Source organism: Cephus cinctus, unplaced genomic scaffold (assembly GCF_000341935.2).
Source record: "Cephus cinctus unplaced genomic scaffold, Ccin1 Ccin1_scaffold0007, whole genome shotgun sequence".
Lineage (NCBI taxonomy): Eukaryota > Metazoa > Arthropoda > Insecta > Hymenoptera > Cephidae > Cephus > Cephus cinctus.
Window position 1 is genome coordinate 369,210 of NW_014332758.1, and position 25,483 is coordinate 394,692.

The 25,483-nt window shown below is 40.1% G+C and overlaps 2 protein-coding genes across 4 annotated transcripts in view; one reads left to right on the forward strand and one right to left on the reverse strand.

Annotated features, from left to right (window-relative positions):
- The window catches only part of LOC107267303, a 133,178-nt gene that overhangs the window by 85,288 nt on the left and 22,407 nt on the right, over positions 1–25,483 (reverse strand). The window lies entirely within an intron of this gene.
- LOC107267624 (class A basic helix-loop-helix protein 15) overlaps positions 19,018–25,483 on the forward strand; it is a 15,556-nt gene continuing 9,090 nt past the window's right edge. Inside the window, exons 1-2 of one of the 3 annotated variants that reach the window (XM_015739846.2) lie at positions 19,018–19,090; positions 21,468–22,232. The gene's annotated coding sequence lies outside the window, so the exon portion shown is untranslated. Of the gene's footprint in view, positions 19,321–21,467; positions 22,233–25,483 lie in introns of all 3 variants that reach the window. The other 2 variants (XM_015739680.2, XM_015739761.2) reach the window with 2 other exon arrangements.

Sequence of the window (25,483 nt, forward strand, 5' to 3'; positions counted from 1 at the left end):
CTAACTTCGTCTTGGCGAGTCGTAGGAACAATTTTTTATCACAAAGGATGGCTTTGTAATTGGCTATTTGACTGCTTTGCGCAATTTCAGATAGGGAGTTCTCTCAGCACACAGCATACGCATATCCTGGCTCTGGGGTAAGATAGGTGGCCGATCACGTGGCACAAGCCAAAAGACGACACGTGAATGCAGTTAGATCTGGTGTTTACGATCCTGACAGGAACGATCGAGCTGTTTAGATGCAAAAACTCCAGACAGAAATAGGCACTGCAGAGCATTATGAGTATCGATATCGGACAGAGATCGGCCAACGTTGTGAACGTTTGCTAGGTAAGGCTTGAAAACCTTGGATTAGGTTAGGCTAGGTTAGGTTATGTATACTTTAAGTACCTGTAGAACCAGAACTAGGCAGTACCCTCAGCATCAGATCCATGCACCTTAGTATTATAGGGGCCACTTACAAACCCGATTGCCTTTACGGGGTCGTCTTATGTCTATCGATCTTTCAATTTATGTGCGTCCGTTTGAGTATCGCGACGGATCGTTTTGCAGGTGATTCCCGAGAGTGTAACATCGAGACTGCACCAGGAGTTACGTTCTTTATGTTTATGACTCTATGAATGTTTTTCTCCAGAGCAATTCGAATTTAATGCACTGCCAATATTTGATTACTAATCAATTAGTCGATCGACAAAAGATATACCTATTTCGTCATTGATGAGCTTTAATGATGTTCTGTTTTTTTAAGAATTTTTGCCCTAACCCCTAGAACGATACACTTCTGCTAAATAATAATTCTGCTAAATACACTTCTGCTAAATAATCGCTAAACGTACAGCGGGTGTTGGGTGTTCGACGCCCAGTGTACCGTTCTAGGGTTAAATTTAGTCATTCATTCATCTTGTCTCACGCTGATTTTACGTGTAGATTAAAACTCGTTTGGGCCTACAGCGAAGGGACTGAACGTAGCCGATTATAAATTCTTCTTTTCTTTGGCCTGTTGCTGTGTTTTATTTTGATTTGTATGCTTTATGAATTGCTGCCGGGCATCGTGGATCCAATGATCTTTTTCACGATGATTCGAATATTTCGATGGTATAGACAAGAACCGTTAGGCAGCCGTTTCGCGAATCAGGAAGGACTGTTCGCGATTCCAGAAGATCGATCGTCTCGGAACGTTAACCGGCTTTGCTTTGATCAAGTGTATCGGTTAAAATTCAGCTTTCGCGGATACCCGCAGCCTCGCTACAGTGCAGTTCCACGAGTACGATAATCACCTTCATTTCTCAAAGTCCCCATGGAATTATCGTGCGCGTACATACATACACACGTGCAAAGGTACGTGCACTTCGTGTCAAATGCCGATCGATCGTCGCGCCGTCAACGAATCAGAAGCGAGCTCTGGATAACTTATCTTCTCTCATCTTTTTTGTGGATAACTTACCGGCGACAGGCATAACGATCCACTGTCATCAGGATTCAACGTGCAGTCCCACCTTTTTTATTTCACTCCGAGACTCTCAATCTGCGACAGATCGACGTCCCTTCCTCAGAACAGAACTTCGATAGACGGGTGAGGTCGATTAACGGTCATGATCGGTACCGAAGGATCAACGCACCATGAAAGATCGAGTGCAATTTTATAATGAGCGAAATTCTGGATCGACAAAAGAAAAAAAAATTGTTAGATCGATAAAAGAAATCTGTTCCGTCAGCCGGTATAAAAACATAAGAATAAGACGTTCACTTTTCAGATGAAGCGCAAGGATTGTTGGTACCAGTCGAACGAGCGATCGTTCGTAAAATGGTCTATAACGAATGGAGATCGTCCGATCGCTAACCAATAGGATTCAAGCGGATCGTGAAGCCTCCGTCGTTACGGCACTCTTCACGATAATTCTTTTCTCTAAAACTTTCTCCGATCCTCGAGCAGGATCGAACGATCTAACCACTAACGACGAGAACGTTCCGTTACAATCGCCTCGATCGCCAGTACCCACTGCCGGACTGTCCATTCAGTGAGCGTTAATTAGATGTGCAATGGCGCGCGAGAATTCAGGTAAAACGGAACGGCACGTTTCGTGGAAGGTATCAATGGCGAATGAAGAAATTTGTCGAAAACGATAATAAGCAGGATGCACGCATGTGTCTGATGGATAATTATGCCAAAAAAAGGGATGCCGGTATCGTGATTATTTGCAGTCAGCCCGAAGGCACCCTATCATTACGACGTCTCCGAAGAACAAGTTCATCTTCTTAGCAACGATGCACCGCAGTGCGATGCAATTTCAGATTGCACTGTATCGTACACTGAATTGCACCTTCTTGACGTACAAACGATCCCGACACGTTTCCTCAATTGCAGTTTGCAATCTGGACAGACGGATGGACCGACGAACGAAATTACGAACGAGTATCTCTTTTCAAGTCCAAACGGAATTTATTAACCCCGATAAGACGCCATTGAAAAGTGATAAGAAAGTCAACTTGACCGATCGTCCTCTACAGGGTGTTCATTTAAACCTCGCATACGTAAAATTGCAATAAGATAATTTAAGTTTATATGAAATTGCGTTAAGTTGTGAACCTGACTGGTACATCAAACAAACACGTATTGGAGAAACTTTAAATTATACCAGTGAAATAACATCGAGTACCCCATTACGCACGAATTTGGTAATTTTCTCGGTTTACTTTAAGCATGCGTACAAAATCGTATTATTTCATATTACACGTGTCGTGCATGCCTTAAACCATTTTCTCACGGTATCGCTTCCCGCGTACAGTTCCGCCCTACAACCTTCCCATCTTTCACTCGTTATCGCGCATTCGCACGAGAAAGAATTTCGTCTGGCTTTCCTTGAATACTTTAAGGTTTAACCCAGATCTCGTTAACTCACACAATTCATGTTAAATGCACAGTGAACGAGCGTAAAAACACGACGAAATTATCGGCAACTCCCAAGCGATCCAGGAACCACCACGTCTCATGTGACCTACTTCGTCTTGGAGTCACCCTGTATATTCTGAAGATTGGTTAAAGGACGAGCAACAAGTTTCTCAGCAAGATACGTTCCGTAGGGCAGCCGATAATTGTATTGAAGAAAAAGTCGATCGAACCTGCAATTATTGATTGCAAAAACACCATGCACGTGCAGCGGCACATGCGTCTACCTGCGAACAATTGTTCTCGTCTTTTTTTTTTTTTCCAAGAAGTCATGATTGTGAAGCGTAAAAGAAATCTCATGGACCAATTGAATGTATTGGAAAGGAAAAATGAAAAATGTAAAAAATATAAGTAAAATGAAAACTATAGCCCGAAATTGAAAGAAAGAAATCATAATGAAATACTGCATTTTTTTCAAATGAATACACGTTTAAGAATATCTAAATATAAATCAACGGCATTCTTTCTTTTAAACAGTTTTTATTGCACCTCAATTAAAATGCAACTTGGTATGAGGATTCGGACTGTCGGATGAAGCAAGGATGTCTCCGACTCAAGGACACTTCCTAGAGAGCGACTGGGTGCAGCCATTAAGGATGACGTCAGAAGGATGTAAAGGCAAGGCTCTCTCGTGTGACAGCCACAGTCCTACTGCTGTCTCCTTAACCGAGTTAGCCGAGATGGCAACTTTCAATTTTCAAAATTGGCAACACCCTTTATTACGCATCGTGCTGACACAATAAAGCTTTTTGGTAATTCCACAGAATTGTACGATAAGATGCATTAATCTGTAATTTACTTATAGCAATTTTTATACGTGACTCAAGCGAGAATAAAGAAGCGAATGATTCAATGAAAGATTCTCTTGATCGTCTGGCCTTTGTTCGCCGAGGCTCATCCGACTTCGTGAGATCGCATCAGAATTTTTACTTTTACCTCGAGCAAGATGGCAGACACGAGTTCGTGTCCTGAGTATCACGCCTCTAATAGTATAAGCGTGGACACACGTGGAAGGGGGTTAGAATGCAGAATGGAGGTGTGTACTGTGCTGTTAGCGTTTTCAGTGAAATTCCTCCAGAGTCAAAGGATCGCTGGAGGCTCGAGTTTATTCTCTTAGGTATAAAAGACGTCCTTTCCTACGTTATTCGTTACCGTGGGATTAGCACGCGCTGCGCACGCGCACTGTTCCCCGTCACTGATATCCTTTATAGCAGGCGATCGCACAGGATGCAGAATTACGATTAAATCTCGTGAAAAACACTCGACAGAGAATATCTAAGGATATCTTATTCAATATATATAAAGTGGTTTGGCTCTATTATTTTTTATATCAATGCAACTTATTATGACTTAGTTGTTAAAGTGTTACTCGTTGTTTTTGAATATTGACTTCGTTTCATGTTCAACCATATAATGCCTTTCCAATATGCCGTGTGCTATTAAAGAGAATTATTATGGATTTAACAAAAAGCAGTTTCATGCTACTTTTTATGAAGAAATTTCCCGTTAACCGATATAATGGATTACATTATTGCGGCAATTAATTCCACATTTCTGGAGATACTTTTTCGAAAAGTTAATGGTATATTTTAAATACTTGTATTTTTGAAAGTTTGAACAAATTATAATTTTGATCTGTTATACTTACGATTCATATACGGTTGCCAAAATAGCATGTACAGTTGGCTGATAACGCGCGCGACATATTCACATATTTACTACATCGTAATTGAAAATATATTAAAATTTATAATGGTAAATAACTATACATTTTTTATTGATTATTATCCTTAAATGATGTTAAATCCCGAAAAGTTGTTTCACTGAGTTCATACAATCCTCTAAATTGGATCATGATTAAATTTTAATTTTACTCTTATCATCCCGATAACCCTATATTTTTATCGCGTTAATCGAAAAAAGGAATATTTCCTGAATTCATGATATATATCAATAATAATGACCTCTAACGTTTTTGTATGTTGTGATATTAACTATTTAGTTATTTAGTATTATTTTTCGGAAATTCAATGATCGATATCAAATTTCATTTTTAAAAGTCCAATGACCTATCTATATTTTTTTGGTAATATCAGAGCTTGATTTCTCTTCAGCAATTAATCAAAAATCGAAGAAATTCTTTATTAAATTCATTTTGAAGTGAATTACCTTGAACATGTGACTATCAACGACAGACAACGATGACAGATGAATAGGTGTTCTTAATTTAATGTACATAAAACTTCACGTGAACTTAAGAAATATCTTTTTCTCGATAATGTTTCAAATAATCAGCACATTCTTTTAGCATGTTCATATAAACACGCAGCGTATTTCCTTTCCGTAGAAAGATAAAATTCTAAAATACAATCAATGTTTCGTATCGATATATTCATATCTCGAAAAATGACATGATAATAGTATCTATGAAAAATATCGATTTTGTACCATTTCTCTAGATTGAAATAATTTATTGAAAATAATCCGCGTACAAGTAAGAGGGAAAATATAAATTTTCAAATGTCGGCTTGAATACCGATGCAACTTTTAATGCACTGATATGCATAAACGTAACTTTTAAGACGCTCAAGAATTGCATTTATGCAAACCGCTGTGACTTTAATGTGCTGATACAGTGAATACTTTACGATGCACATATCCCAACCGCTATATCTAGCTAGTTTCGACAGAACTTCTGTTCCCTAGATAATGCAGGTACACATATGTATACCAACAAAGACGTGAGAGCAAGTGCACTAAAAATACCTCGTTAAATACGAGTTTAGTAACTGTACTTTACGACATATATATATATATATACATATAACAGGGTCACTCGTTGCATCAAGTGCATTTGAAAATACTTTGAAAAGATGACACGCGATATTTTCAGAGTTGAAAGAACTCTGCGAATTCTCTTGTCAATCCACGCAAAAAGAACCATACCGAAATCGAAAAGTCTCTAGTGAACCGCGCACTACAGGATTTCCAGCAGTTTTATTCGTTTTAACGAAATCGAGGTTACGAAACCCGTTAACGAAAGTGCCCGCGGAACGATTCCGCCGCGACGTTCGTAAAAGTCCACCAGTGCCACAAAACAGTCGTAAAAAGTGATATAAAGGAGAGCGCCGGGATAGCGAGAAAAATCTCAAGGATGTCAAGCCTTCCTCAAATTAGGTACAATCAATTTCAGTACCGATAAATGTTCCCAGTCGCAATGTGATTTCTTTGATGCTGTATCGATTTCGCCAGTATCTCATAAGAATGTATCAAACCCCTGAAAAATATCTGTATAAAAATTCGCTCAAGTGAAAAAAATTATTTAAATATTTATTTATAAGTTTTTCCAAAAAAGCATGAAATTACCAAACCAAATTTAAGTAACTGGACAGTAGAGAAAATTCAATAGAAATTGTCTACGGTAGTGTCGACGTTGTATAGTTACTTTCGACACCGCCATTCGTCGGAATCATTACCGGTGCAATCAGCATTCATTCGCTCTTACGCAATCGGGGCATTGTTTCATAACGCAAAATGCATCCGCGCCTTTATTCAACCGCATTGCTGCACCGTCGGTCACAGCCGTGCACGGCGGCATATATCAATGAGATAGGAATTGTTCGATCTAGTAAATTTTATTCAAAAATTAAATTTCCTACATACAAATTTCTCTGAAAAAAGAAGATTTTTAAAGAGCGCAGCTCCAATCATTTTCTACTTATCGAACGTAACCTTATCAAACAGAGATCGATGAGCCTGATGTAAGGTACTCTACAGCATTTCGAATACAGAATATACAAAATACGATTCGAAGACAGATCGGACAGTGATTGACGATTTAGAAGAAGCAGCCTCTGGGCGGAAGATCAAAAAATTTATTTTCAATGGCTAATTAAGTGACCGGCAGACTCATTCGAGCAACGACGCATACTTCTTGTATAATCGGATGAACTTAAAGTGCCTTAGCTAAGGGGAGTACTCGCGAAATAAATGACTTGACCAAGTGACTCCAGAATTGGAATTCTAATTGTAAGTAAGAAATCTCGTAAGTACGGGCTGATCAATGAGAATTGCAAAGATCCGCCAGGTGTCCAATGGACATAAAATGCCTCTTATCAAGCAGAGAGCTCGGTAGATCACCGTTCGAGATGGCCTTTCACTAAAGTTGGCAATCCTGTACGCGTAGCGGTACTCAAGTTGGTTGACCTTACACTTAAGATTAACGTAGCTCGGCTGAGCTCCTATCAGATCAGATCACCCGGTTTCCGTCGGTCCGATGCACTCCCTGCACCATGTAACGAGAACAAGTTAGAATTTGGAATCGGAAATGCCGATATAAAAGAAATAGATACATTATACTATTAGTATCCAAAAATCCTTCAAGCTACTTTAAAATCGTTCAGAGCGTCTTCAAAAAACTCATTAACCGCTAATCTAATTTGGACGTTCAATTACGATAGTATTTTACTTTAAATAATTACGCAGTAATTGACCAAGGAAATTAATTGACCATCCAAAAAACCTTCTTACGTCGCGTCGAGGAAATTGTCGTCATCTGCCCACCGATCGCAGTACAACAATTAACGACGAAATATTGCATCGCTGTGCTGAATACCAAAGCGTTTGCACGAGATTCCAAGAAGAATTTCGCGAGCCAATTATCGTTGTTGTATTTACACGACGTAAAGAGATCCGCCTTGGGGAAAGAGAAAGAAATCGTAAACGGTTACGAGCTGGTGGGGCTCTGTTTTTTTGTTTGGAAAAAAGTGATAAAGGGTAAGAAACTTGGTATAGCGGAGCTGGAGGGTAAGGTGTGCGGGGGGAGGGGAATGGGAGATAGCAACACAATTCCAACAGATAAGGAGTGAAGGATAGAAAATAGTAATCATTAATTAATAAGTAGTCGCATAACGTAACAACTTGAGCGTTAAATAATAATACCCAAGAGCTACGCAAAATCTAGAATTATTATCAGATAAAGGCGTAATCACGTTACTCCGTAACGCGTGATATCCATCAGTGAAAAATTTCAGATGGAATCTGAAAAAAAATGGTATCGTAAAGCCGTAATTATGAAATCGAAGTATCGCGATTCCAGTTCTCTCCTGTCGATATCCAATCACAACGCATACTTTTCCTTAGCTGAAACTCCCAATTGAACGTGACCTTTTTCGTAACAAGGAATCATCCTATCGCAAACCAGATCTAAGGAAGAATCCGGTCGGAGGGCCCATTCGTAGAGAATTACCGTTAGAGAATTCTCAAGCGATGCGTCCGAGCGTTCCGCCTTACACGTGTCGTCCCGTACGAGGAACGCGGTGAACGCATATAGGAACTAGCGCGTGGTGTTGTGTATTTAATTAAAGTGAGCTATACGGTTTTTGCAGACCGGCGGACAAAGGTTGTGAGGTCAAGAGTGCCACCTTTCTACGAGACCTTGGCGACCGTCCAGCCAGCCTCTGCGCTATGGCATAGCGGACCTGACCCAACCACCTCACTTCGCACAGACTCTCACCTTCTAGTTCACTCCCACTCCTTCTTTCAGCGCTCTCGGACTCTTTCCCACTATCACCGAGTCTCTCTCACTGACAGACCTCAGCTCGTTCCTCGGTAAATTCTATTCTCTCGAATTCTCTCCCTTCCTACCCAGCGATCCTGCGTCCTGATCCTCCTCCCTCATTCTCACAGAGCTCGCGCGTCCCACCAGTCGCCACACTCAGCCAATCGTCCCCGGCTTACTTATAATCCATATAGCCACTATCCCACTAACACGCTTTGGCGCTGCTTTGCCACACCGCTTGCTTTTTCGACTTTCCCTTCCTTGAATAATTCTCCTTGGCGCACTTGAATCAGCGCCGCCTCGCATTTCTTTCTTGTGCGATTTAAAACCTCGTAACGCGGAGTGCCACGTGATTCGTTTAATTGAACTGACCGTATCGTCTACTGTTCCTTATCACTCGACGATAACGAAAATACTCTCATTTGCACGCCAATTACTGATTAAGAGTTGGGTGATTGACTCTCTCCAAGGGTAAGCTTGTCTGATACCATTCGACTGGAACGCACTGTTTGCCGGTATGCATGTATCCTCGTTATCTTAGTACAAAGGTAAAAGAAATATCTGAAGCGAAAATTTTGAAAATAAAGAAAATATAAGCGAAAGACTCGGATTCTTTCATTCATTTAACGAGTCGCCTATCGTTGTGTCAGCGTTAACCGTAATCGGTACGCTTTGGTAATTTCGTTCGATGGAGAGGCGCCTGAGGTTGGCTCAAAAAGCTCACAGTGCTCGTTAAGCAATAATTGGGAATCGAGCGTGATCGAGGCGCAACCACGCGGAAGAAAGAAGAAAGCTCCAAAAGAGAGATCGTGGACACGATCGATTCGGTAGCCGGCAAACTGGAAATGTCTTGCTGGAAAGTTGCAAAGTCGCGAAGCAACAGTAAATAATAATGAGGGTCGCTTCAATAGACGCGAGAGACGCCACCCTTAATTAAACCCTCGATGCTTCTTATAGGAGGCAACAACAAGTGTCAAGTTTTAAAACTGACTTAAAATTGACATCAGCCTACGTTAGAAAGTTAGGATGGTTTGCTAACGTAATCGTTACGCGCTAGCATTTCGAGTCACAATCGTGAGACATTTAAAAAGCTCGTAAGACACTCGCGGCTAATTAGAGAGTAAACGTACCTCGTACCTATAGATAGTGGTGGAGGCGGACAGTAGCTTCTGGAGAAGGAGGAGGCGAGGAACGAGGAAGACGGAAAAGATGGCAAAGGAAAAGGAAAAGGAAGAAGGGGCCTTGGCCGGCCGAGGCGTGACCACCAACGGGACAACCGAGCAGCCCTGATTTAGCTAACCGGCAGCAAATACCTCTGCGTACCGTTAATCGTTCATTCGACCATAAAATAATGTTTATTTACCTCTACAATTCGGTTAGTGCTGTAATTTCCCCCTCCCATTCAAATTCCATTCTTCTTGATCAATCTTTCCGCCCTCCACGTTCGGCTCACTCGTTAACGAGCGAATGTATAAACCAGTTCGCAGTAAACTAAATTTCGCAGATAGTCCTCGGAGATTACGTAACGGGATGTGTCATATTGGCTAAACGAAGAATGATTTTTGAATCAACAAATTCTTTATAACGCGAGCATCTGCTGGTACAAGCACAAAATTGTCTTCTATGGAGCTTAGAAAATATACGATCGACTTGATTACTTCATTACTCTGATTTTTTTCTCTGTAACCTCTGGCAAAATCGGTCTTCCACGAGGCTACTGAAACTATTACGTATTCCATATGGTATCTGTAAGAAATGTGTAAGCTGCTATCGTATGGATGATAAGTAGACACAAACAAAGTACCCATTATGGGGAACTTCCTTTAAAAGTCTACTGCGTAGCATTTGCGTGTCGCCTTCTAATAATGAAACAGTGTATCTTCAAACAAGTTCCAGTCTTGCCATTTATTCGGCCATTGAAATTTAAATTTGATTTTTCATGACGCTCCATTGGAATCGATTAACGGTCCCGTTTCACACCATCGATAACCTTCACCCAGCCGCTTACAGTCATCGCATTCCAGGAGCAACGTCGTCGTACGGTATTATTTCACTATGAAATTAAGTGACCATGATCTTAGAAATTATCATGATAAAGATTCGAATTTCGCGGAAGCAATTATGTGGTATCGGCTTTGATTAGAGATCATCTTTGACGATCGTAGGTGTTATTAATGCTCAGCGTCGTGTCGGAGGACAGGCTTGCCGGTGGCGATGATACCTATGACAGATTTATGACAAGATCATTGACAGTTCCGCGTTGGCTGTCTTGCAGTAAGACAGGAATGTTGCAATCCCATATGGAGGATACCAATAAAAGACAGTTTACGCAAGGAGATTTTTAATGTGTTTTTATGAATAGAAAGTCGAATTTTGAATGTCCAGCTTTTGGAATGGCGGGAACTCTGATGATATTTGAACCTGATGAGGTTTTAAGCGCACTGGTTGACGAGCGCTCAACGGGCTTTCGTAATCTCGTTTATTACAACAAAAATTAAAAAAAAAAAATGAATTTCCTATACCCTATCTGTATACCCGACGAACAAGATCTCACGCATAATATAGATACGATTGGTCCACCTGTATACCACCGTTAATCGCATTAGGCAGTACTTAACTCTTAAGTGCGTTTAGCTAGCCGTCCTGACTTCTAAGTAACCCGATCGCACCTAATCTCCTTGGTTGAATAATTACACGACTCGAATGCGCGGCCAACACCTGACGAAAAGATTCAAATGAGTCTCACTTCGATCGACGCTCCTGCAATTTCACGAAAGGTACCTAACTCCTCATCCTTCAAATTGATTCTCCGACGTAAACGTTAAATTTCGATTGGTCATCCAACACTCAGTCATCTATTGAATTTTTAACGAATCGAATGTCCTGTTCCCGTCGCAGACTGACAATCTCGTTGACTTGAAGTTCGCGTATACTTCTTGAGAATGACCTTTTTACATTTTCGAATGGTGCTCCAAGACCTCGCTCCTTCGCAAGAGGCAAAATCGAACACCTGGAGGGCCAACATCACATCACTTATGAGCTTTACGTCGAGAACACGGTACTTCAATCGGACACGAAACATCTTCCCACGTCCTCTGACAAGTGGTGCTTACATTTTTTCCACTATTGATTCCATCATAGAATCCAAGGGGCCCCTATTCGACTTCAAGCCGTAACCTTTCTATTGGCGTTCCGTGTGTATTAGCCCGTCATCATCCTACGTGTTCTTTCTCTTCTCTTGTAACAAGATAGGCCAATTTTTATAAAGAAAGCCAATCTCAATCGCGACTGCCCTCAAGTAAGTCAATAACGACAAGATCGTGACTAATCTTGAATATACTCTCTCAGTCCAGTTATCTGCCTACCTGTCGCTTTGCTCGTAGGACGATGCAGCGCTGTACATTGAATAGGGAAGGAAGAAAGCTCAGGGGACCTTGGCGTGCGCCACACGCTCCTTTAAGACAGACGATGAGAATGGGATAAATATATATATACTTAAATGATACACGTATACAGCTAGTCACTAGCGAAGATGGCGGAAGATGTAGCGAGAGATTGGATCATGCCTGTTGTGTCTATAATGGTATAGGCCAAGTCCAAACCTAATTGCATCGGAACAGAGAGGCACTTTGTACGTGATTCAGCCTAATAGATTTATACCCATTGCTCCTCCATCCGGTCGCTGCTAAATACATAGCTAGCTAGATATCTAGATACATCGGCGCACAGAGTACTTACTTCTTCAGGTTCCAGGGAATTCCCTGAGGCAGATTACATTGCACACCTTATTTCTATCCACTGCACATACTTTCACGCCTAACGATGAGTATTGTACGTTAACAGCCGGCGTCACTTATAAGCCATTACGCTCACGCACATGCGAGTGAATCATCGGTCAATTTCCCTTGTCCACATAATGCCAACTGGTAATGTCAACATCGACAGGGCATCCGTATAGATTAAACGAACATTTTATTATATATTTTAATAACCAATTAAATTGGATTTTTATTTCTTTTATTTACGAACTTCGTTGTTTTAACATCTGTATAAGAGAGATACAATTATTTTTAATAAGTGAAATAATACTGTCTTATTACTTATCGGCGATGATCGTCTTCGCGCGAATGATAATTTACACGAGGTTGCAATTAAAATGGAAACGAAACTTCCGCAAGGAAATTATCGGCTAATCGATTGAAAATTACAACATCGTCGCGTATCTATATGCTTATCTGTATAATCTGTTTACATCGCATTCCGTAGAAGGATTCCCCTAGCGTCTGATTACTAATTACTTGAATTACCGTTAACGAGCGATTAATTATAAATGCCGGTAAGTGGTAAGTGGGTGGGACACGTGCATTAGCATAGAAATCTACGAAACTGGAGCACGCAGAAAGGCTTCTTGTCCGAAACGCATAACGACTTCGGTGACTTGATCTCCCGCTGATTTGACTTAAATGGAAAATGACGTCGCCCGTCGCTTAACGACATAGAATAGAGTGCCCCCCCTCCTGGGTGGACAGAAAAAGGAAACGAAGAAAAAAAAAGCGTCCTCTTACTTCCCTCGTACTCGAAACAGAATTTTACCTCGATCGATACATTCGAAAGATGGAAGTTTTCTATGAATTTTATTCACGTTTTCATTGTCTCTCATCTTGAAATAGTAATAATGTCGGTTTTACGATACCGAAGAAACGACAAGTCTGTGGTGCGGGTTGATAATTATCTTCTAGACTATTATCCTATTTTAACCAATAATGACTCCGTTTACACAACGGTCTTAAACCGGTTTAATTAATACTGATCTAAAGGAATTGACCAATCCCAAATATTCCTCACAAGTAGATATGTCTGTTATTTGGCATTTCCTTTAGATCAGTATTAACTAAACCGGTTTAAGACCGCCGTGTAAACGTAGTCAATGATTAATGATAACACAGTGCGTGTCCGTTTTGGTAATGTTGTGTTATCTGCATGATTTTCGGATCGGTTAAAAAGTTATGAAAATTATAAAAGCGACACGAGCGTGATACTGTATTATATTGCAGGTTATTAAATCAATAGGCCGTAAGACGAATTTAAGAATATCCTTGAAATTGATATGAGAATCGTCCAAGCGTGGAAAAGTCGCTTCCGCGTAATGATAACGTTACATACGAGTTAGGCACAGCTGACACGTATGCATAAAACATATAGCTCCACGTGACACTAGTTAATTCAGTAGTCGTAAGGAATGACAGGTAATTCAAGAGAAAGAAAGGCCTAGGAATTATTACAAACGTAAGGAAGATCAGCACGAATTTATATTCTTCGCCAACAGGAAGAACAAGAGACGGACGTAGGGACAATTGAGCGCAAGCGTAAATTGAGCGTTCATTACCTTCGAAAACCGCTGTGGCCACTCGTGGACTTTTTTTCATCGGCAAAGGGGAAAAGCCCGAGCGAGAAAAAGAAATAAGACAAAATAGAAGGAAAGAGAGGGACAACAAATTCAGTGTGAACGCAACCTGCGGAAACCCAATCTTACAGAGCGTTCTCGCGGTTGGCAAGGCACACGGTGACCATCGCAATACTACAGTATTGTTCTGTATACACACAGAACTGTTAGAGAGTAATAGGCCCACCGACTATCGCCCGAGGGAAGCACTTCGAAACGTAATGGCAGTTCTCTGCCGTTCTACTAAAATCACTGTAATTACTCCATAAATTTTAACAGCCTTACGAGCAGCCAAGTCGAACTTAGCGAGTGCACTCGTCCGCGACATTCTGTACGACCGTGCCGAGGAGCGTATCGACTTTTGCATCTCCACGTCAGTTCGGTAAAAGCAGCCGAAAACCTCGCAAACCACCTAACTGTGCTTCATACTCATTTCTTTCCGAGCAGAAACATATTTTCATTGTCATAACAGCTCGCGAGACTTTCTACTTCTACCGCTATACTTATCACCTTGTATCTTGTCCAACTGTCTTTGCAATACTGTTCGAAGGTACACGGCGAGCAATAAAATTTCCCAGCAATTACTGTATTACTACCAATCGTAAATACAAATTAATAACGAGTTGAAAGAAAAGAATCTCAAGCAGAACGAGTGTAACTGTCTTTTCCGCGTTGTGTTTGTGTTCGATGTTATTTCAGAGACGAGGACATTGTCGTCGCACGTGAAAACGAGCCACGAAAACAGGAGTCTTAGTATTACTGATTAGACGTCCAATTGAACAATTAAAGAACTACAGGCGGTAGTCGTAAGGAGCACAATAAATTAACGTCTACTGTAATTGCGTAATGATAATTAAGATATCACGATCACTGTGAACCCGTATCCAAAAAGAGATTACGAGGTTAATGCTGACTTTGAATTATGACTGCAGAGAAGGACGAGCAGGTTTAATGGAAGGAGACGAAGAAAAAGGTCGAGCAACAAATGACCGACATTGTCTCCCAGAGTGAAGGTATCAAGCGGCAACTCGAAGAAAATGACGGGTAGAGAATCGCTCGAGCAGAAAGAGAGGCGTTGCCAGTACGCAAAAGACTGCTGCGCGCTGGCTGTATGGAAAAATCGACTTTATCTACGTTCGTCGTCGGACTCGTTCGCCGTGCCGCGACGCCCGCGTTCAACTCTCGACGTAAGTGAAATTAAAATAACCGTAATGGCAACGGACCCAGTCGCCCAAGTTTATAAATTATTCAGTGAGTTGCAGTGGAGCGCGATTTTAACTTTACAAGAAAGAAGTGTATCTCGTGTGAAGCCACGAGGAATCTTTGTTGGTGCACTTGGAGAATTGCGTTAAATGGTAAGGGACGAAGAGGAAGGGGAAAAAGAAACAGTGTGCTGCCCGGTAAGCGTAATTACGTATCTATCGACCGAGTGCAAGTGCGTGTCCGCGTTAACGCAATGCGTGCGTGCATTTGCGATGCATTTATTCGCACTTCCACCTAAACTTTCATTCCTTTCGAACGGTCGAATTCTCGGGAATCTCGGTGCATAACGTTACACCCCCACCGACTGTAATTTTGCCTGAATCAAGGACTTCATTAATATTCGCACTGGTTTTTCTACACTGAAGAAATACAGAGAAATGCATTCTGGTGTTTGCTCGAGGAATTCAAAAATATTACCAATCAGCATCGAGTGTATGACTTTCTAAAAAGATTTTTTTTTTTTTTTTTTTTTTTTAAAATTTTCAAGGACTTCATTAATATTCGCACTGGTTTTTCTACACTGAAGAAATACAGAGAAATGCATTCTGGTGTTTGCTCGAGGAATTCAAAAATATTACCAATCAGCATCGAGTGTATGACTTTCTAAAAAGATTTTTTTTTTTTTTTTTTTTTTTTCCGAAATTTCAATATCTTTTGCTTATCGACGTTTCTAAATTGAATCCTTTATTCTTCTTTCCATCGTCGATTTTTATACTCGGTTTTTCTACGTGCCAGTCCTTCAACGATTCCTCGAAATAACTACGGGACTGATTATTTCTTCGGTGTAGTTCGGGTGAGTGACTTAACGGAAAAACCGAACACGAGTGTACGAGCGTGAAAGCAGTAGTGTAGCGGTATAGAGATATTTACCGTAACACAACCATATACACAATACATGAACCAAAACTGGGATGGATAGAGGACCAATGCGATAACTCAAAAGTTTACTCAAAAATCTAAAGACATGCTTTTCTAATAGATCCTCTAATCACCTGGTACACATGGAACGTAGATAATCATTGCAACAGTGAAGTACTTAGATATCGGGAATAATAAAAAATGGGATTTTAAAAAAAAAACGAAAATCCAAAAATATTCTTGCGACATTAACCGTTAGATAAATCAGCTATCACCTGCATCTTTATTCCACGTGCATAACAGTGAGTTGCATACCAGCTGCATTTCTCAGTAATACGTTACGTATTGGGTACGTAGTGCAATGCATGCGAGTCTTCACGTTGCGATATAAAGAGATGAAATTGGAATGCTCACGCTCGTAATCAAGTCGTCACGTCTCGTTAAGAATCTCTCTTACATTGATATTTTAATTAATCGTCTCCGAGATTACGTCTTTACGATTGATCCAATATCAGAAGATTTTACCGAACACAAGTCTCTTGGCAAAGGAACGGAATTCCTGTAATGTCGCACGTATGCATTTTCACGTCAGCTAAATTAAATAGTACAAGCACAGGTAGTACGTACTTACGTACATGCTTACTGTTCCGTGTGGTGCGTAACACGGTTTGTCAGCTTCGGTTGAAATTCAGTGTCTCGCAAACTGCATAATTGTAACCGTTTCGTTTAATGATACGTCATGAGGGTGGGACAGCGTGTTATTACGCATTTGCGTTTCGTGCACTTTGCATAATTTAAAAGATCCTTGCGTTTTACGCAATCGCAAGGAATGTACGACACGAGAAGAGAGAAATGGTCAGCCGGCAACAAAAGTTTGAATTTACCGCCTTCAACGAGACTTTTATCCAGACCTCGTCATCATTAATACGTCAAACGGACGTTCATCGTTTAACCATAATTATACACGCACAATCCCTGCAGCGGTATTCCTCAATTTGATGTAACTTGTATTTAATGGTAATTATAATTATATCTATATGCAGATACATGCATTCAATTGGGTCACGAGTTCGAAGCTGTCTATCGGTTAAGATTATGCAACGGTGCGAACAAAAATGAAGACAATATATCTGCATGTTATATATTTTTAGTGCGCAAGCATGCACAAGCGTGGGTCCTGGCACCATAACCGATCGAATCTCGATCGAGGTCCAGAAATTCTGTTGGACAGAGCGATTTGCAAATTTCTCTGATGCTATCTCGATATTTTCGAAACGAGAGTGTAAAAAAGCGACGACGACTAATCTATCGTCAAGGAGAAAGACGATGCCGCGCGTTATAGATCGAAAGTCGGTCACGCTACGAGGCATTATTGCTCGTCGCTTCGAGCCGGGAGCGAGAAATTACGGTGATTCGTCGATTCGATTTCTTGATATGTCGAAGCGCACGAAGAACGAGGAACGCTCGAACGTAGAGGCTCTTGCATATACGAATACGTGGTACATGTGTGAACATACATACCTGGAAGAACGAGGCCGTTGATTTTCACTTGTTGCGCGTATCGGAGCATCATCCTCGAATTCCAAAGAATACACGAGGGATAATACTCGTCGTTCCATTGATTTCAGTAAGTACAGGTCAATTTGTCATTAGGTTGCTGATACCGATTTGCCCTTTACAAACGAGTTTATTGAATTCCATAAAGGTCCACAATGTTTTCGTTATTGACATACCCGCTGCTCATCATGATAATCATTCTCATTACCATAGTTCACAACCCCGTCTGTTCTTCAAACCACGTAAGCATTATGTTGCGATGCCACTGAGAGTGGTCGCGACAGCAGTCATTCGTATGGTCTCTGGTCCTACAGTGAGTCAAGGAAGTCGGAATGGTATATCTGAGATTTGATTCCATAGTTCGTCAAAACACGGAAAAGTGAAATTTGTATCTTTTTATCTTATCTTTTCGATAAATATTTTTTCTAGTGAAAAAAAAAAACATAATAGAGTTACGTAATATTTTTCATATTTTATATAAAGTGGTTCGATGGATTCATTGATATACTTGGAGGAAAAAGATACAATTTTTTTTCACTCGACTACAGATTATCTCTCAAAAAGGCACTTTTGGCATCTAATGATAGGCCATGACAAGGTAGGCCGTAGGTCGGTACAGCTCGCTCGCAATTACCAATTTCACGCATTCACCTGGCCAGTATGCCCACGCACGTATGTAGAATTCTAGCGTGCATCGAACATATAACACAGGTGCGAAAGGCGATCAAAATGTCAGGTCGTCGATGACGCAGCAAAGAAAGCACGACCCTGTCGGTGATCGAATTCATATACAACAAAAGTCTCGCCTCTTCTCTATAAGATGATATAAAAAAAAAAGCAGACGACATTCCGTTCGGGTACTATAGTTACGAAACTGCACATGTCCCAAGTGACTATAGTGACATTCCACAACGTAAAACAGAGACAAACGAACCCTAACGGACAGCAGGATCGTCTGGCTTCTTAGGACATGGCAAGGTAAGGTCCATCGACCTCAAACCGGCTAAGGAGGCTCCGTGGCATCGTAAATACCTGAATACGTATCGCGCAAGTATAGAGAGAGGCGTGCACCAGTTCAAATCAAAACTATTAGAATGCAAGGTTTTCCACGAGGCATTTTAAGGTTCGAGAACTTTTATATAGGCAAGTATACCCACCAGGTATAATATAATACCGGGTGAATAAGTAAGAACGAGTAGCTAAGCTTATTCCAAGTACCGTCAAAAATGCGTTGAAAAATGCCACAATAGCCAAGAGGCAGAGCGGAGCAGGCCAAACCGGCTGACAACGCTGTCGGTGGAAGCCAAGCGGCTTCTGGTAGTGCGAGGGTGGGGATTGGTTGCTGAGGCAGAGTGGAGGGGAGGAAGTAGAGGAGGGGGTTCCCCGCGACAAGTAGTAGTTTACAGTTATAGTCAGTCCGCATCGGGTGCTTGGTCAGCCGAGACCTACTCGCGTGTAGTAGGTAGGTTCCATACACACCGGTGACAGCACGGGCCTCGCGAATTGTGCGAAATTCTAAGAAAAACAGTGAAGTTTTGATTGACACGTGGCACTGTTCTACAACGGAGGTGTACGAAAAGCTAGAGAGAAAAAGTATGAAGCGTCGCGTTGCCTTGACGTGAACGCAGCGTGAAAAACTTATCGTTAGCGAATTCGGACTCGCATAACTTCGCGGCCTACGCTCGATTAACGGTACGTGGATAAACGACTGTTCGTTTTGCTTGCGATAGCGAGAGGCAATTCATTCCGCACTTTCACGAAAGCAACGCGACTTCACGTAAAACTCATGATCGTGCATTTCGTTTCCTGTTCAATTTCTCTTGCTCTTTTTCATCAATCCTTTTTCTCTATTTCTCTCTCTCTCTCTCTCTCCCCCCGCCTGACTCGTTAATTTCTACATATTTCGCTGACTAGTAATATTTATAATGTCAACAAGTTTTGTTACCACGTGAAATATAAAAATTAATCTGATAACCCGCCGATAGCATTCGCGGTCACGAATCTTCAATGTATTCATATACGAAAAACAGTTGGTGCACACGATGAAGTTGTTTGTCTTAAGCGAATTGGCAACGAATCGTTTCTCGTAAAGTTTCTTTTTTTTTTCTATCACTAATTAAAATTACATATAATCATTATCAGTCATACTTTGCCCAAAAGAAGACACGAACTCATATCATGACTAATGTCAAACGTCTCACCGAGTCTCATTAAAATTTCCTAAACGCGTCTCTCGCAACGACTAACGAGGGTTAAAAGGAACGATCGTCAATATAAACTCGAGTTTCGATTAATTGGCGCAGCGTCCCAGTTTACCCAGTTTTCCTTCCATTCATGAACTTGTAGGTGCAACGCGTACAAAGCCCATAGAAATTCACGGCGCATGCTCCCACGTAGCATTAAATACACCTCGGCTACAAATTACGCAATTTTCTTCATCGTTAAATGTAACTCGAACATCGAACGAGTACAATTACGTGACAGATTTGTTAAAAAAAAAAAAAAAAAAAAAAAAAAAAATAACCGAAAAAGAAAAGAAAATACAATTTTGTTCACTCCAATCTTTGAAATATCCTAAAACGCGAGTATTCAACGCACGTGGATGAGTTGCGGGCTCGTGCGACAGTTAAATAAACAATTTTATGCGACTACGCTTAGCAGAGCGAAACGAGGAAGAAGGCGTGAGAGTGTACTCTAACTCGGAATTAATAATTTTCAAATGAGCCACCATTCCTCGCACGGCATAACGGGATCAAGATAAAAAAACGGACGTCATGAATACCGGAGCCAATCGTGGTCGCGCTATTTATTTAGACACTTGAAAAAAGTTGGACTCGAGAGGAATCTACGATTCGCCAGAGAGTTTTCTTTCCATTCATGAATCGAGATCATTGACGGACGTATGTATACACGAAGACTTTAATTGAGTCAAACGTCACAAAGCATGAATCACTCGCTAGACTTTCCTTTCGGAACATATTACATGTATACATGCGTTATATGTATATACAAACGCGCCTATGACCGCGTTACGCGAGCATCATTTGTAAATTCGTCCCCAGACCGTCCCTCCTGACGCAGACACGGACGCAGTACACCGCCGAATCTAATCGTACCTAATGTAAATCGTATCTAATCTAAATATCAAACAGAGTGAACCCAAAATATTTTGTCGCATCTCCAGTTCACTTTTGTCACGTTCTATTTGGTTAATCTAATAAATAGTTTCATTGGACAGATACTACGGATTCTGAAACTGACAGCGTCGAGAGCACCGTTTAATAGAAATTCGACGTGCTTTTGACGTTGACAGTTCTTTCTGAAACGCACGTTATATGTACTCTTGTGCCGCGTATAGGACGCTCACGGAAAAGCTAGCGGAATTCATGAAAGTGCTATATCGACGCGTTTACATCCGCCTGGAAAAAAAAGTCTTGTTACCATTTATCGCGATTGAATAATAGGAGATTACAATCTACGTGATATCAATCTGAACGTTTTGGTGTATGAATGTAAAATTCGTGAAATAATATCGTTATCGTTATCGCCGTGAAAACTTGCTGCCGCTTTAATTTTGAGAATGGGTGTTGCATCATATCTCCTGATCATAAAGTTATATATATATATATATATATATATATATATATATATATATATGCCTGTGCGCATAGAAAAAAAATTTTAAAAACAGGTCGAGAGATGATGGACGGGTGAGTCCGTGAGAGCTTTAGTCTTATGAGCATAAGAAAAAGGGTCGGAGAAAAGAGATAAAAAAGTTGAATAAGACACGCAATGACCATACGAAGGAACTTATAAAGAGAAAGGTGAAATTTTTACAGATAGTGCCTTATTGAGTGGAAAGTACAACAGGATAGACGTCAAACTGGGAGGATATCGAGAGGATTCGAAAAAGAAGACAGACGCAGTCCAGTTGCAGCTGAGATGCAGCCAATCTCATCGTTAGGACGCAAGCAGATATTTAGCAGGATAAAGAGAAGAATGTGTGTTCTAAAGTGAAAGTTTTTTTTCCTTCGTTGCGGAAAATATCGCAGAGAAAACTCGCTGGGACGAGAAACTTGAACGGAAAAACGAGAGTGCTGAGAACTGTGATGAAAGGTCCGTTGAAGCTAAGAGCATGTAAAGAAGACGTTAAAAATAAATAAAAAAAGTGTTAAGTGTTGAAAACGAAATTAGACGAATTTTCTATTCAAGTCGAGGTCGAAGTCAAGAAACTGAAGAGTTTTACAACGAGTGATCGACCTGTGTAGAAACCACATCAGTAGAAAATCTATTCCGTAATCATTTTATCTGCATAGCAGCAGACACCAGCGGGGTCGAGGAAACGTGTTGTTATTGTTTGTTTTTGTAAAAATATTTTTAAATATTACAAAGACTCTGGTGAATCTACGAAAAATCAGAGACTTTGGCAAGTATTTTCAACGGACCGGATACGAGATTGGATATAAATAGTGGGGCGACATTAATCAAGTTAATTGACACTATCGACTATTTGTCAGTATCTTGAGTGAAAGCTAACACTGGCGTTACAAAAACAATAGCAGATTCATCAATCTGCTAAATCCGTCCGGTTGAGCTTCGCAAAGGTAAATAATACATTTAATCTCCCTTTAGTACAAACTAATCTGACAACATGTGCTTGCATGTGAAAAAATATTGCCGTAACATAACAATTATTAATTTCCAAAACATTTATACCAGTAAATCATAGGCTACAATAATGTAGTTCAGTGAAATGTAAATACAGTAAAATGTGGCTTTGAATAGAGCACAATAATAGCACCCAGGTTTTTCTCTTAGAGCAACATATGATTATAGCACTCACCTAGTCTGCACTATAACTACGCATTCCAAACGCACGTTGTCAGAGTCATTCTAATAATTAATTAGCAAGTACTTATACGTGGACAGAGTAATTAATAATAAGCAGCTTTATAGTTTATTAATCGTGTCGTTACTTTCTATAAGCCGCCCGGTCACTCGATAGTTCGCGACAGCCATTCGATCATTTATCGTTTTTATAGTATATACATAAGTAGACAGAATTATATATACATATATATACATAGTACCTAATATTTAATATACGTATATGTATATACGCATACATATATATATTTTTTAAAAAGAGCAGTTCTTAGGACTTTTTGTCTTGAATATTGGCAGTTATGGGCCTAACAGCATCTTGATACGTAAGGTATACTGTCAGGACCATAAAGCGGCACTCGCACTGAATTTTCAAAAAAAATTTCATGCTTGACACTCGGAGTTGTGATGGTCTAAGAAATGGTTTCGTTAGGTTAGATTAAGTTACTAATGCTGCCCTAATGCTACATGTCCCAAGGTTTAATTTTTTTAGAAAAAAAAAAGCACATCGGCTTGCCGGTGTGAGTGCCACACGTCCTCATAACTAACCTATGACAAATTAATATACATATATATATTATATACAGTCAGACACACACACACACACACACGTTTACTTATGTATAAAAGTTTATCCGGTGAGAGAAGATAACTGTTCACTACACACTCCCATTCCTAACACTTTCGTAAATAAAATTGTATCTGAATATTTTCTCTGATATCTCTTACCCCTTTACCTCGGCTTTGCATAAATAACGTATTTCTTTCAGTGGTAATAAATCGCGTCACGTTGGTATCCTTAAATTTCTGTTTTGATTAATGAACTTTCAGAATCATTAGATTCTTGATTAGTGTGGTTTAAAATTGAAAATAATTGTTAAAAGGTCTGTTAACTTTGCCCCTAAAGTCAACTTTATTTGAAGATAAGAATATCGATAAAAGTGTTTTGTTTATGATGATCCCCAAAAAAAAACGTATTTGCATATCAGACTCGAACCCAGAAAGATTTGTTGTGACGTTCGTTCTTCATGAACCGACAATGGCAATTTCATTAATCCAACTCATTACACATGACACGTAGATTGCAATATGGTTGCAAGATAGTCGACGAGTATTTTTTATTGTACTTTACGACCGCAGCGCGAGAATTCACTTTTTAATCGAGATAAATTACTTTATTGCAAATCTGAAAATATCAGCTTCTATTTGAGTATATCGAAGATAATTCTTTCTATTTCTTCTTGTATTATATGGAAATGTAAAATAACGTCCAATATTAATGGACAAACTAATTCCAATTTGACACAATTATTCTTTCACTTAACAACAGATAGAACAATGTTTGTTTCACAAGTCCTGTCTACCGTGATATCAATTGAGGAAACGGGCATTCAGGAAACAGCAAATTCTTATAATATCTTTGAGAATAGCTGTACATACAATCGAGCCATAATGTGGCTCCTTCAAAGGAATGCGAAGAGGTTATTCCCGGTAGAACGGGATTCATTGAGGAATGTGGATTGCTACAAACAAATAAGAAACCGAATATCAGCATTAAGCACATAGTAGGCTATTTATAAACCAAAAACTTACAAATATGTCTGTAGATAACGAGTAGATATTTCCATATAAGAAATCGCGGCATTACTTTTAAAAAAGCACTCAACATTCTTTACTGTCCAATGTAAAAGTTACCGGACTTGTAAACCAATGCAAATCTTTTAATAGATATATCCTGAGATCACAAAATTATTCGGTTTCCTTGTTAAAATGCTGTTAGTAGTAGAAGAATCAGTAACAGTTGACAGAGTAAATTCCCAAAACTTATCGAGTAACGTAACGATCCTTGCTTTACGAGGCGGATATAATATATTTATTATACTCAAATATACCTATATATAAAAGCATTAATTTTGTCACCTGATAGCAAAAAAATTTATTCTATTTTAAACATGGAGATTAAGATAAACGATTCCAGTTCCGGAACTCTGTACCAGTACCGGGTGCTACACGTGTGCTAGAAAGATTGAAATACCCTTTGACGACCACGTGCAATGGGTGGGGGGGATCCTAAAAATTTCATACAAACAGACCACTGTGAGATTAATCAACAAATAATCATGGAGATACGCATGTTTGCACCTACATATATTCTAAATATTAGACGCACGAGCCTAGATTCCTGAAATTCTCAGAATGAATTAAGAGAGAAGTGTCGAGAGAATATCCTATTTGAGGTGACCTTAGATCTACGGAAAATAAGTCCTGGTATAAGAGGCATGTTCGCGTCTATTCATATTTATATGAGACAGTCCCGACCACCAAGAAAATTAGATGGCGCGTAACGGTATGTGCCTATGGGCTATACGTAATGGGACGAGTGGCTAAGGCCTCCTCCCCACGTCATCAGTAAACCTGTGAACGTCTCTACGCGCTTGATTAAAGAAGTCTAATTGTAAGTGATCGCAATACAAATTAGAATAATGGAGAGTGGAGGAGACGTACATGCGCGCATTACGTATATAGTATGGTTTATCAGGTAAATAATGAATTCGTTTATCTCAAGTCGTGAATCTAAAATGAAAATCGTATGTCAAGCCGGCAGCTAATGCGACACGAATTGGATCTTTGCCAATCGTTAAAAACCGGTCTAGTTGTTCAAATCGGCCACTTAGTAAGGATTATGGCGTCGCACAATTTTTTTTTCAATAAAAAATTACCAATACAGCGCACACATGTACGAAGCATTTCGAATGAAACGCACAATCAAGGTGCTCGAAGGCACGACGCGTTTTTAGTTCACGAATTCAATGAATATTAGACAGCCTGTCACTGGTAGTGTACGCATACGAACTCATGTATCCATTGTGCCCACGTCCAAGATGAGTCACTCGTGTGTACATACACAGGAGCGTCGCTGCTGTGCTGCGCTCGCTGGTACGGAAACTGCTAAAAATTCTAATCAAGGGTG